The sequence below is a fragment of the Notolepis coatsorum genome (genome assembly GCF_963971535.1).
Source record: "Notolepis coatsorum genome assembly, chromosome: 20".
In the NCBI taxonomy this organism is placed as follows: Eukaryota; Metazoa; Chordata; class Actinopteri; order Aulopiformes; family Paralepididae; genus Notolepis; species Notolepis coatsorum.
The window spans coordinates 37,304,965-37,318,466 of NC_140184.1; the positions used below are offsets into that span (position 1 = coordinate 37,304,965).

General features: G+C 40.1%; 1 protein-coding gene across 1 annotated transcript in view; it reads right to left on the reverse strand.

Annotated features, from left to right (window-relative positions):
* Window positions 1–6,769: 6,769 nt before the first annotated feature.
* The window catches only part of kcna4 (potassium voltage-gated channel, shaker-related subfamily, member 4), a gene marked incomplete at its 5' end in the record, with an annotated part of 175,705 nt that continues 168,972 nt past the window's right edge, over window positions 6,770–13,502 (reverse strand). The window contains one exon of the mRNA XM_084337715.1: window positions 6,770–8,089. The remainder of the gene's footprint in view (window positions 8,090–13,502) is intronic.

Genomic DNA, 13,502 nt, shown 5'->3' on the forward strand with positions numbered 1-13,502 from the left:
ACCGGGCGCGGTTCGCCCCGAACGTCTGGGTGGCGCCTTCTTTTCATGTTTAAGATCAACAGGCATATCTGCCCCTTCTCCTGGAGTAGGCATGTCGGCGTGGTTAGGGCACGGGACTGGTTCTGGTCACGCTGGTCCGGATCAGTTAAACCCGTTGTCCGCCGGGGATGCAGATCTGCTGTTCTGGTACCCTGAGGGACTTGGGCTTTTTCAGGGGGAAAATGCCAGGTCGGTCCGGGTGTCACAGGGTTAAGCGCTATGGAGACCATGGTTGGGTACATTTTGTACTCTGCACTGTCGTAATGGCTTACGGCCATGCCAACCTGTACACGCTCGATCTCGTCAGATCTCGGCCGCTACGCAGGTTGGTCCTGGTTAGTACTTGGTTGGGAGACCGCCTGGGAATACCAAGTACGGTGTGCTTGGGGCTGGTTCTCCATTATTTTCGCTCCTCTCTCACGCATGGCGAAGAGGGGCCTGTTGGGGTGGTCTTTGACCTCCTCTGGTGACCCTGTGCTTCCTGTATCGCCGGGCCCGGTCCGAAGTAATGTTTCGTCGACCCGTAGGCCTGGGTTAACCCTTTTTTGAAAACTGAAACACTTGTACTGCGGTATAGCCGGTGTATACCCGCAGGTGTGTTTTGGAGTTTTTTCTTGAGGGGTTATAGGAACAACCACCGCATTGGGTAACACCAAGGTGGTTGATTCCCTGGTGTGTTGGAGCAGTGTCAACTCCCGGGTTAGCCGGTTGAGGGTGCCCCTGCACGTTCATGACGTCTGCCAATCGTGTCAGCCTTCTCTGCCTCAACCCCTCTGGGTGGGTTTTTTTTAAATGGAGGCTTGGTCATGCAACAACGCCAGCATACGCCCCTTCCGCCGGGGCGGCTGTTTTCAGCTGACTCCTTTGGCGCCTGTCTCGTCCGCAGTGCTCCAGGCTCAGGTTACAGCCTGTTGCCTGGTTTTTCCCCGGTGCGCTGCCTGCTTCCGTTGGTTAACCTTTTTTGTGTGCTTACGGCCATGCTGACTGCCTGTTCTGCAGGGTCAATGTGCCAGGCGGTGTACTATTGGGGGGACAGGGCCCCCACTCGGCTGAGGGGCCTTTGTCCGAATACGCTGGCGATGTGGGGGGCGGGGTCACTAAGTGCCCACCTGGTGGGGTCTTGATGCTGGCATCATGGACTTTTCCGGGCCCCCGTTCCAGGGGGTCCAGTCCCTTTGGTGGGTCTGGGCCTTCCTTTGCGCTCCGCTGCTACGGCCTTGCCACGGGGTTGGGTTTGCCCTTGACCCCGTGATTCTGGGGGCAGTAACGAGGTTGTTCCCTCCGTTCGTTCCCGGGTGGCATGCGGGTTGTGCGTGTGTGTAGTCGTGGGGTCAGGCCACGGTCTGCTCACCCTGTGCGTTGAGTTGCTTGAGTGCCTCTTCGCACGGTCGGGTCCGTCGCCCTCCCGGGAAACCTCCAATAGGGGGGGTGCCCTCCATTAGGGGGGGTCGGGGGGGCTCGGCCCTCCCTGTTCTGATGGTTGTGGGGGGCCTTCAGCGGGGTGTATTTGTCGGCCGGTGGCTCCCGCTCGGCCTCCCTTGTGCATGAGTGACGCCGAGCGGAGCCACTATGTCACAGAACGTTAGGTTATAACTATAACCAAGTTCTGTTAATAGTGGTGACGCTCGGCGTCCGACGCCGCTGCAGCCCTTGATCTCACCTTGTGGTGAAAGCTTGGGAAGGAGGAGAGCAGGTGACCACACACCTGCTTATGAAGGTAAGCTAACGAGGGGTGTGGTCAGACGAATACTGGGATAAAGGTACATTGTGGAATTTTATTCAGTGCGCGTGCACATATGCGAGGATAGTGCATGAGTGACGCCGAGCGTCACCACTATTAACAGAACTTGGTTATAGTTATAACCTAACGTTATGTCCTTAGTGAAGAACATTCCAATATAACTATTTCAAGAAACAATGACTTCTGAGATTTGAGCATTAAACATTCATACTAGACTGAAGTATGGATATTCTTGGTTAAACCACTGGCATGAAGGCATGTAATACTTAATGGGAGGAGTCTGGGTTTTTAGACGTCCCTTCTATTGATTATTAACCAAATATTTATACACACGGCAGCCATTTTTGTTCTTATGTCATGCTCAGGTTGGGATTCCTTTCCACCCTCAGAGTGGAAGTAATTTCAAGCAGCCTATAGTATTTACTCTAAATCTGGAAGTAAATGGAATGGCTTGCAGACAATATTGAGAGAAACTATTTCATACCCCCATTGACTTGCACTACTACTACAGTCACCAATCAAGCAAATGAGCAATAACCTTTCTTATAATTCAGAGTATCAGAATTTGAATGATCCGAAATCTAGGCCCATGTCATTTGCTCCACCTTTGTTTTTGTAATAATTAGACTTATTATTCGATAGCCACAGAAGATACTTTTGTATAAGCTGTTTTATATGTTTATATGTTTTAGTTTTTTTTACCTTTTCAACAATTTTATATGATTTCCTTGAAACAGTGGACCATGTTTGTTAAGGTTTTTGTCAAGAATCTAAATAAAAAAAATATTTCTTCCCTTGTCAGGTCATTTCTGGTGGGTGCAGCAGAGACCAACATTTTTATGAATTGTTCCTTTCCCTGTCTGGTTAGTGGCTACCCATTTCAACGAGAATCTGTCTGCTTTCTGGACACTGATTCGAACATTCAAATCAGCCACCTTGTATTATGTATGAATATGTATCAATAGTGTTAGCATGGACAGACTCTCCATTGAAATTTTGATATATTGGACCATTTCAACAACTTAGGGGAGAATGTTAATAATTGGCCTAGATTTCATGTTTAGGTATAGAGAGTGTATAAGAAAATTGTTATTATATGATATACCGTTGCCTATGACGTTCATCTCAGTCATCATTAAATGTATTGGCTGTGATATGTAGCTTGTAGCTTGGACCAGCAAGGTCAGCATTCAATCTATTTGTCAAAGAGACACGTTGTTTGGCATACTTAAAAGGATTGATGTCCTTTTAAGTACACAGAAGCCTGTTCATACTATTGGATGTGGTGGCCTAAATCAGACACGATAGCCTATATCGTGAAGAGAAGGAAATAGTACTTATAAATAGTATTTATAAATAAATAATAAACGTACATGTAGAGGTTTAAGTTTGTCTCCTTATTAGAATAGTTAAAAATCTTGTTTGTCTCTAGAAAACTTAAAAATGTCCAACACTGTTCCGTAGCAAAAAATTAAATGCCTTTATTGTGACATGGCTATGTACAACAATTATATATAAATTATTATATATAAAAAAAAAATTATAATAATAATAATAAAAAGCCATACCATCAACACATTTCTGGACACCCCGAGGAAGACTCTCTGGAGCTGAAACGCGTTGGTGGTATAAACATTATTTTTTAATTGTTGTATTTTAGCCATGTCACAATGAAGGCATTTTATTTTTGCTACAGAATATTTTGTAAGTTTTCCAGAGACAAGCAAGATTTTGAACTATTCTACTAAGGAGACAAACCTAAAACTCTTAATTGCTATTGATCTAACCCGGCCCAAAGAGCACCTCACTCCTGTTGGTATGATTGAGGTCACATGCAGCACTCCTATCCAATATATTGTATTGTGAAGGAAATAGGACTGTATAGATCAGGTAAGTTTTTTCTTAATTTACCTCCTACAATTCGTTCTTAAACAAATTGAGTTGAAGAAAAATGTGTGTCCATCCATAAGTAGTTATAGAATATTTGTGTTGTAGAATGTCATAAAGGTGCACGTTGTACATTTTAAATAATTTGGGATGAGGACCCTGTATAGAACCATGTGCAGTTATGTGGCTTAAGCACATCATTTTGATGGTTGAGTCTACACTGTCCTCACTGACAGTCGTCGATGAAGACAGTGTAAAATCAACTGTTAAAAATAGTGCTGCTTATTCAATGTAATTGTATGTGGGTTGATTCTCATTCCAACTGATCTAAAATCTTACAGCATGCACCTTTGATGTAGTCTAGGGATTCCCAAATGTGTTGGGCTTCAGTAACACAAGGACATTCCATTGGGTCTCATTCTCCAACATTTTTCAAAGAGTTCTCTTGGAAGACTTATCTTGGAACCAACTGGGACAGAATCAATGACTCTGAGTCCCGAACGTGCTGGTAATATGTCTTAAGGGGCTGAAACGGTCGCACCTGTGATATGATCTGATATCTTCTTGGAGAATGGCATTATGTCTATACTCAAAAGCCCGTTCCCGTTCAGGTCATTTGCATACAAAACAATGCCTCCAGAGCTCCTTATAAGGCAAAGTAATGACGCAGCTGTGGAAATGGATGCGGAAGTGCCTTGCGAGTCTTGCGCGACCCATCGAAATTAGATTAGATTAATGTATTGTCATCATATATAGTACAGCTTGTGGTACACCTGCCGCAGCGCGCAAGCACACACACACGCGCGCAGTATACTGTAGCCTACGGCGTAATGAATGAACGCAGTATAGGCTTATTATTCCATTAATGCCTACGGCGTAATGAATGAACGCAGTATAGGCTTATTATTCCATTAATGACTTGTTGCATTGGGATTTAGTAGATACTATATGCTCTGCCCTACGTACAGTATAGGTACAGTCTGTACTTATACTGTACGTAGGGCAGAGGCAGAGCATATATAGTATCTACTAAATCCTAATGAAACAAGTAACTAGAATATATTAAGCCTATACTGTTCATTAGACACGTAGGACATACTGGCGCACACAAGACTTGTTATGGAATATTAATGCAGTCTATTTCCATGCGATTAGCTTTAGTTCTTATTTATTTATCCACTGTCATTTCAGTGTTGGTGTATAGGCTATATAGTGTATTTCAATATAAGTTTAATTGATTAATGATATATTCGAAGGAATGCAGGTTTATAGCTATATCAACCCCCTCCAATGTACAGTAAATTACCAAGTATGGTTTTGTCAATATTCCAATGTACAGTTTTGCTTGTACAGTGTCCCCCACCCACCCCTCCTACCCATCCCCCCCCCCCACCAAACCACCTCCAATGTACAGTCTCCCCCCCCCCCCCCCACCCACCCACTATACCCAACCTCATCCAACAATTTTTACGTCAAATGTATATACTCTCTTTTCTGGACTCTTTTTGTATCACAAACAGTACTGTATTTACAAATATGGTATGTCATAAATGTATAGATGTAGCAGTACTGTTTATCTGTATTTCGTGTGTGTCATATATGTTATGATGAATTGAAAATGGGGGACCCTGATGTAAACAAGACGAAAGTCTTTCTCTGGTCTGCATCCCCTTAACAATTGTATGTAATTGAGCTGTACTGTACTGTACCCATTCTGCAATCTGTTAATAAAGTTTTCAATCAATCAATCAAACAAAGGTCTGTCCCATTGTATACCAATCAATGGGATATATTGCATGTTGACCTGCATTCTTTCAAATGTATATAATTAATCATTAAAACAGATGTGTAACAAATAAGAAATACAAATTCCACAGAAGGCATTAAATAATTATTATTTTCAATTATTTCACAATAATTGCATAATTGTGTTTGAATATCTGAGTAATTAAAATAATTATACATTTGTCCAAAATAGCTGTTTCAGATATGGTTAAGCAGCTGCCCTGTGATCAGATGAATTCATATTATTTATTTTTCCGACATCAAATGCGTAATTTCTTATCGTACAAATATTGTCATATTTATTTTAATTATGATTAAGTAATTAATTCCAAGGAGGCCTGTAGCGTTAACATGAAGGAATCACTATGAGAACAGTCTGTCAAGTTAATACAATTTTCAATTAGTCAATCAATCATAAGTGTGCTCCTCAGCACTCTTAAATCTGCTCTCAGGAAAATTTGGGGACTCGCGCTACCAGCCCTAATATGTCTTAAATGGGCAGAAATCTGCCTAAGAGGAAATTTTTTGTCGTAAATTCGTTCGGGAATGAGACCCATTGTGTGCATGGCCTATCCCCTCACAGGCCATGGACAGCCTGAAAAGCCTTGAAAAACTTTAAAGACATACTTGTGTGTTTTAAAAGATGAGGGGGTGGGGGTGCAATTGCCAAATTTGTGGTAATGCAAAAATAATGTCACAATTTACTGTCCTCTGTGAGTAATGGGTAATTCCCTTACTTTTAAATGAGTAACAACGATTAATAAGTAGCAGGCCTATATAGGACATGTTTGAATAAGGTTATTGTAATTTAGGCAATTTCAGACACCAATTTCAAGGAGACAAAATGGGATTTTCTATAAAAACAGACAAAAAAGACATTGATATGAAGAGTTATAAATTCAAGTGTTGTGTCATAAGTTAACACATTAGGTAGGATAAAGTATTTTTTTAAGGAGAAAATGATAATACATTGTTCACACAAATTATGTGTACCAGTATTATGACGCATGTGTTCCGGTATTATCACGTCCATTCATGTCTGAAAGACTAGTCATAAAAGGGACGTCTCCATCCGCAACAACACAGTTGTTCAGGGCTGACGTCACAACATTAAAGCCCAGCAGGGGGCTGATTCTTATTGGCTGTTGGTTGTGTGTTGTAAATATTCAGAATCAAATGCTTGTCTTAGAAGGTTGTGCCAGTGCCAAGCAATCTATATAATCATGTTTTAGTAAGAGACAAACAACAGAATGGGTGGATTTTCTATGGGCAGTTTATATACAGTATAAAAAAGAAATAAATAAATAAAAGCCCCTACTGCCAAAAGACAAAAGCATGGAGAATTTTGGAACAGCGTTCACAACATACTTTTCACATGTGTCTGTGAAAACTAACCAAATCCACATGATTATGGATGATGGTCATAACAGTCAAATAAAGTATAAAAAAAATATATAGAATTTAAATAAAAAGTCTGAAATTACTATTTGCAACACAACGTAGGACACACAAGTATAAACGTCTGCGTATTTACATTTTTTGTTCTATTCAGTGTGCATCTATGTCACAACATTTTCCAGAAGTGTCAACAACATACAATAAAATCAGGGTTTCACCTTTGGTTATGTAATTATCAAGGCTAGGTTTAAAAAAATATAGAACACACGTCCATGTTACTTTGCATACAGTTAACTCTAAAGTCGAGACGTGTCAACAACGCAGCTGGTCAGCTCTTATGTATTTGGAACTGAAGTAAAATTTGCATCTGAGAGAAAAACACAAGGTATTTTGAATCCTTAGATTATTATTGGGTGTGAAACATCCAGGGGATTTCAACCCGCTGTTTTCTTAGATAAAAAGTGAGCATGGTAAGTATGTATGTATGTGTCCTGACATCTTTGCTTTAGTGTAATGGATGTTGATAAGAATAAATTCTCATTTATATGTGTTGTGTTGAATCCGTTTGTCCAGATGCCTCTCCTGTTCCTCTCCCTTCTCGCTTCACACCTTCTGAATTTGAGGTTTTTCATGTGTTATGACATAATGTGAATTAAGAGACTGTGTGGCCAGCATTTGAGTGAGCAACTCAGGCCAGCCTTGTTTGGTTGACAATACGAAACAAGATAAAAATAGATACTGTCATACTACTGGCTGCACATCAGCAGAGAGCAAAACTCCACCATTTAGAAACCAATGACACCTACTAAGCAGACCCAACTAAAACATGTCAATATTACAACCAAACATTGTTCTCATATTAAAATATTCACATCTGTTCCTTACAAGACACTGGTTTTCACACATAAAGAAAACATCTTTGTACTTGGATAAGTCTCTAAGTAGCATCACTAGGTATATGTGTAATAATTAAGGCAATCGTTTTTTGGGCCATGACTTACTCATTTGACAACTCCAGTCTTAACCGTTTAGCACTTTAAACCCCAAGGCTCCACTTGTGATGTCATACAATATCCAGTCGAGCTTTGATGTCCACATGTTGAGTCCACTCTTGGCATTGTGTACTTTTTGCTTTTCAGTGTCCGTTTGTCCTGAAGATGACTGGTCACAATTTTTGCTTGTTCTTTGCCATTTCCCTGGGACGTGAGGATTCTCTAATTTGCCTCCTACCTGGCAGCGCTGCAACAGAAAGAAGAAAAGAAAAAAAACAGGAAATTGATACAGAGCCATCATCATTGCAGAGGAAGTGATCCGGTGTGTGTGTTGTTTTTTTTTTTTTTTTTTTTTTTTGCAGTTACATCCCATGTGGGCTAAACTGATACTGCTGTCCCGCTCATTCCCTCCTGGCCAACATATCTGCAACGCATGCCATTATTGATAACGATTGCCCGAGCTGGGTCATTAAGATAGAGTTATAGGGTCCTTGGCACCCTCTTGTCCACAGTTAAGGTTTAAGCCAAACTATTCTCCTTGTTCCAGTACATTAACCTGAGATGCCAAGGGCCAAGCTGTACCAGGGGGAGGTCTGTAGCCTGGTCTGCTGCTGTTTATTGATGAAAACATTGCAGATATTTTGGAATAAATCAAGAGTGGGATATTTGCCTCAGAAATCATTTAATTTTAAATATTAAGGTCAACACTATTAGTACTGATCAAACTTTTTGAATAAGACACATCGCCATGGGTTGATTGATGAACCACACCACTCATTTGCATAACAAGTTATTACACAAAATGTTCCCCCAGAATTTCTGCTCAGTGTCTTAAGATGCAGACTGTTGGAGTCTTCTTTAACCAGAGCAGCTGGTGCATCATTCTCCACCTCAATAATTTGAGGATTTCCACATCGTCTCTGAGGAGTTGCAGACATTCTGTGGGCAATCATATAGCAACACCAGGCACAAGGCAATTACAAAAAACATAGCCTACTGTGTGTCTCTAGATTAAACCCTTGAAGTTGAAACCTGCAGTCTTATACATTTCAAGTAACATCTGCTTTGTAAAGTAAAAAGACACGATTTACCAGAGAAGACACAATAACTGTAGTGATGCCAATTTTTTTTTAAATATATATAATACTCAATATTCATAACTTTACTGGCAAAAAATAAAGTTGTAAAACATAGTTTGGCCACCATGCTGACTAGAGAGAGTGCAAATATTGCGAGAGATAGATGTAACAGAGTGTGTCCATAAATACAGTGGGCTTCTTCAGTATTTGGACAGTGACACAGTGTTTGATCATTTGGCTTCATACTCTTACTACTTAATCACTATGACATTTCTGGGAAGACTGTGGACCTTATTGTCAGGTCTCTTTCCAGCCTTTTTGCAGTGAATGGGTGTAAAACATAATCCATGCATTATGATACATCAATATGAATGTAGTGACACAACTGCGTTGACTTAAAAAATGTATCAATATGAATTCAAATGAATGTGTTATTTTTTTGGTCGTTTTCTTAATATAATGCTGTTCTAATAAGGTTCTAATCTAAAATGTACAGTTATTGCTGACTGAGTCAGTCAAGTCATATTTGTATACACTTGTATAAAAAAAAATAAATGCCTGAATAATTGGTAATGACTCGAACAGTTGGATTGAATCATTCTACTTTCCCCTAGTATCTTCGTTGAGATTCAGCTGTGACTTAGCCCCTTTCGTGACTGTGATGCACAGTTTTGGCTGTGATAACACAGTCACTTGCTCATCAATAGGAACGCAAGCAATATTCACCATGATGGACTGGTTTTGGACAAACGGTTCATTAGTGTATCACAGATAAATTTCAAAGGTACTCACAGTTGCACGAGGGTTTCACACAAAAATACGGGACTGTGTTCCCGTAAAAAACTTGGCGTGCATCACAGTCACGAAAGGGGCTAGCTGTGACTATGCTTGGCTCCAAATGACTGTGTAGAATACTGTAGATTAAATTAAATAGTGCAAATAACCAATGGTTTGAATTACCATACTCCTGTTATAGTGCTTTGAGAAAGGTATAATTGACTTCTGCAATGTTTTTGACCCTACCCTGTCCCATAGAGTTACTTAAGGATTTATCTCTGATGCTGAAACAAAACTAAACATGTTGCTTAACCTGGATTAGGAGCATAGAAATTAAAATAAGTAGGAATACATTGGGATTAACAAAGTTGCTGCATGAAGATCCTCACCCCCCCCCCCCTCCCCCCCCCCCCCCGCTCAAGCCCCTGAAATGCTAAGGATTTAGTATCAACTGGCCATATTACCACAACAGTTCCATGCAGGAGTGTGGGGTTTATTTAAAGCACCAACACATTATCTGTGATATGGTGCCAGAACATGACCTGATATAATAATAACACTAAATCACACTGCCACACACAACATTAAACATGTGTTATATCATGTATAGTATGTCAGCTGACATAGCTGATATACAGTGACACTTGTGTGACACTTTCTAGTCACACAATATCATTAGTGCAAGGTTTTGAAAAGACGTAGATGTAGGCATTAGGAAAATGCATGATGCGATTTTATGAGCTGGGATCATTCTATTTCAACAGGAAACTAATATAAACATCAGAATGAGTCATCGTTCATGAGAGAGGAACACAACTTTGGTGCAGTGAATGAAAGCAACCAATGGAGTCAGACCCTCGTCATTAAAGAGGAACTACGCCCATTTTCCCTGTTCTTACATATTACACATTAGCAGCACAAGGCGTCCCCCCCCCCCCCCCCCCCCCCATATCACACAAGGCCATCTCGTCTGATCAAATGTCCCCGAAAGCACAGTACAGTCAGTACGGTGCAGTATAGCACAATTGCCATGCCATCTCTCAAAACATACTGGTAATCATAACCAGCCAATGGCATGGTGAAAAATATAAGCCATCAATGCGTTTACCTGCTATTAACCTCAGGGCCATCAAGGTCAAGCCAAAGCAGACCTCCTCTAAAGAAGTCCAACAAATAAAATTAGCTTTCCTAAATGTCAGATCACTGAATAATAAAACATTCTTAGTAAATGATCTGATTAAAGAAAATAACTTAGATTGCATCTGCCTAGTAGAGACATGGCTAAATAATGACACAGCTACATCAATAATGATAGAAGCTTGTCCACCAGACTATAACTTTTTTCAAATACCCAGAAAAAATAAAAGGGGCGGAGGAGTTGCAGCAATCTTCTCCTCAAAACTCTTGTTTAGAATCACAGAACTAGGCGAGTTCATGTCAATGGAATATCTTGCCATTGAACTCAAAACAGAATCAACTATTATTGTCACAATATACCGCCCGCCTAGACACTCACCAATATTTATACAGGAGCTCTCTGAACTGATCTCACTATGTGTTACCGGATATGATAAGGTGATCCTAAATGGAGACTTGAACATCCATTTTAATAAGAAAACAGACTCCAAAACTATAGAACTAAAAAATCTACTGGATAGCTTTGACCTAATACAGCATATAACAAATGCAACTCACAGGCTTGGGAATACACTAGACTTAGTTATAACAACAACTGGGCTAAGCATAACAAATATCTCAATAACTGAATTACCTCTCTCCGACCATCACTGTATATTTTTTGATACTCAAATAACCCTTACTAAAACAAAAAAAGAAATCATAGTTAAAAAGAGGCTCCTAAACGACAAGGCTGAATCAAAGTTCATTGATCTTATCAGACTACATGAACCACACAATCATGACAGCTCTCTAAATGAAATGGTAGAAAATCTCAATGATGCAATGTCATCTATATTAAATTCTGTCGCCCCATTAAAAACGAAAAAGAAGAAAACTAGAGCCTCGCCCTGGTTGAACTATAATACGGTCAACAAAGAAAAAAGGAAATGTCGTGCAGCGGAGCGAAAATGGAGAAAAACAAAAACCACCATATGCTGTGATATATACAAAGATGCTTTAACTGCTTATAATAAAACCATCCGCTTAGCAAGGAAAGATTACTTCTCTAAAATCATTACAGAAAATGCTGGAAACTCCAGAATACTTTTTTCCACTATTAATGTACTACTCAACAACACTGCCCCTACACCTCCTCAGTCATCAACGGTTAAGTGTGAAGAACTTGCACTATTCTTTAACAACAAAATAACCTTGATCAGGGCCAGCATTACTCATGATGGAAATAAAGCTGATTGCGGCAAACCGCGCAATGTAACCATGAGAAGTTTCACATGCATCACATTAGATGTACTCTGCAAAACTGTCTCAGAATGTAACTCCTCCACCTCAGACATTGACCCTATACCTACAGCTTTCTTCAAACGGGTGTTTAGTGTTTCAAGCCCTGTGCTAGATATCATAAACACTTCCCTTAGGACTGGTATTTTTCCAGATGCCTTTAAAACAGCAGTTGTAAAGCCATTACTAAAAAAACCTAACTTGGATAGTAATGAAATGGCAAATTATCGTCCAATATCCAACCTACCATTCATTAGTAAAGTACTTGAAAAGATAGTTTCAGTTCAAATAAATTCCTTTCTTGAAGAAAACAACATCTTAGAAGAATTTCAGTCAGGATTCAGAAAATATCATAGCACTGAAACTGCCCTCACCAAAATAATCAGTGACCTCAGACTAAACTCTGACGAGAATAAGATCTCCATCCTTATCCTGTTAGATCTCAGTGCAGCATTTGATACAATCGATCACGATATTCTAATCGATCGTCTTGAAAACCATGTCGGTTTCTCAGAACATGTGCTGGGCTGGTTTAAAACATACATCAGAGGGAGGAAATTCTATGTTAAACTAGGAGATCACATGTCTGATATATACAACAACAATTATGGAGTTGCACAAGGGAGTTGCTTAGGTCCTTTACTCTTCTCCCTTTACATGTTACCGCTGGGTGATATCATCAGAGAACATAATGTAGATTTCCATAGCTATGCGGATGATACACAACTGTACATATCTGCTGAACCAAATGATACAGCGATTAGCTCCATTACAGACTGCTTACTGGCAATACATAAATGGATGAGTAAGAACTTCCTGAAACTAAACGAGAACAAAACTGAAATTATAATTATCGGCTCCAAAACTAAAAAAGAAACATTAATAAAGAACATGGGGGGACTAACCCCTTGGATCAAATCTGAGGTCACTAGTCTTGGGGTTATCATAGATTCAGAACTGAACTTCAATTCTCATATTAGCAAAGTGACGAAAACATCGTTCTTCCATCTCAGAAATATAGCAAAAGTACGACCATTTATTAATCAGAACGATGCTGAGAAGCTAATTCATGCATTCATATCTAGCCGGTTAGACTACTGTAATGCACTTTTCACAGGTCTCCCTAAGAAAACCACAGAGAGGCTTCAGCTAATCCAAAACTCTGCAGCCCGACTGCTAACTAGAACCAAAAGGAGAGAGCACATTAGTCCAGTCTTAGCTGCTTTACACTGGCTTCCCGTAACATTTAGAATTGACTTTAAGGTCCTTCTCCTTACATACAAAGCTCTAAATGGACAGGGACCTAGCTACATCGCCAACACTCTAATAAATTACACACCAGCAAGAACACTGCGATCATCAGCTGCTGGACTACTAGAGGCTCCC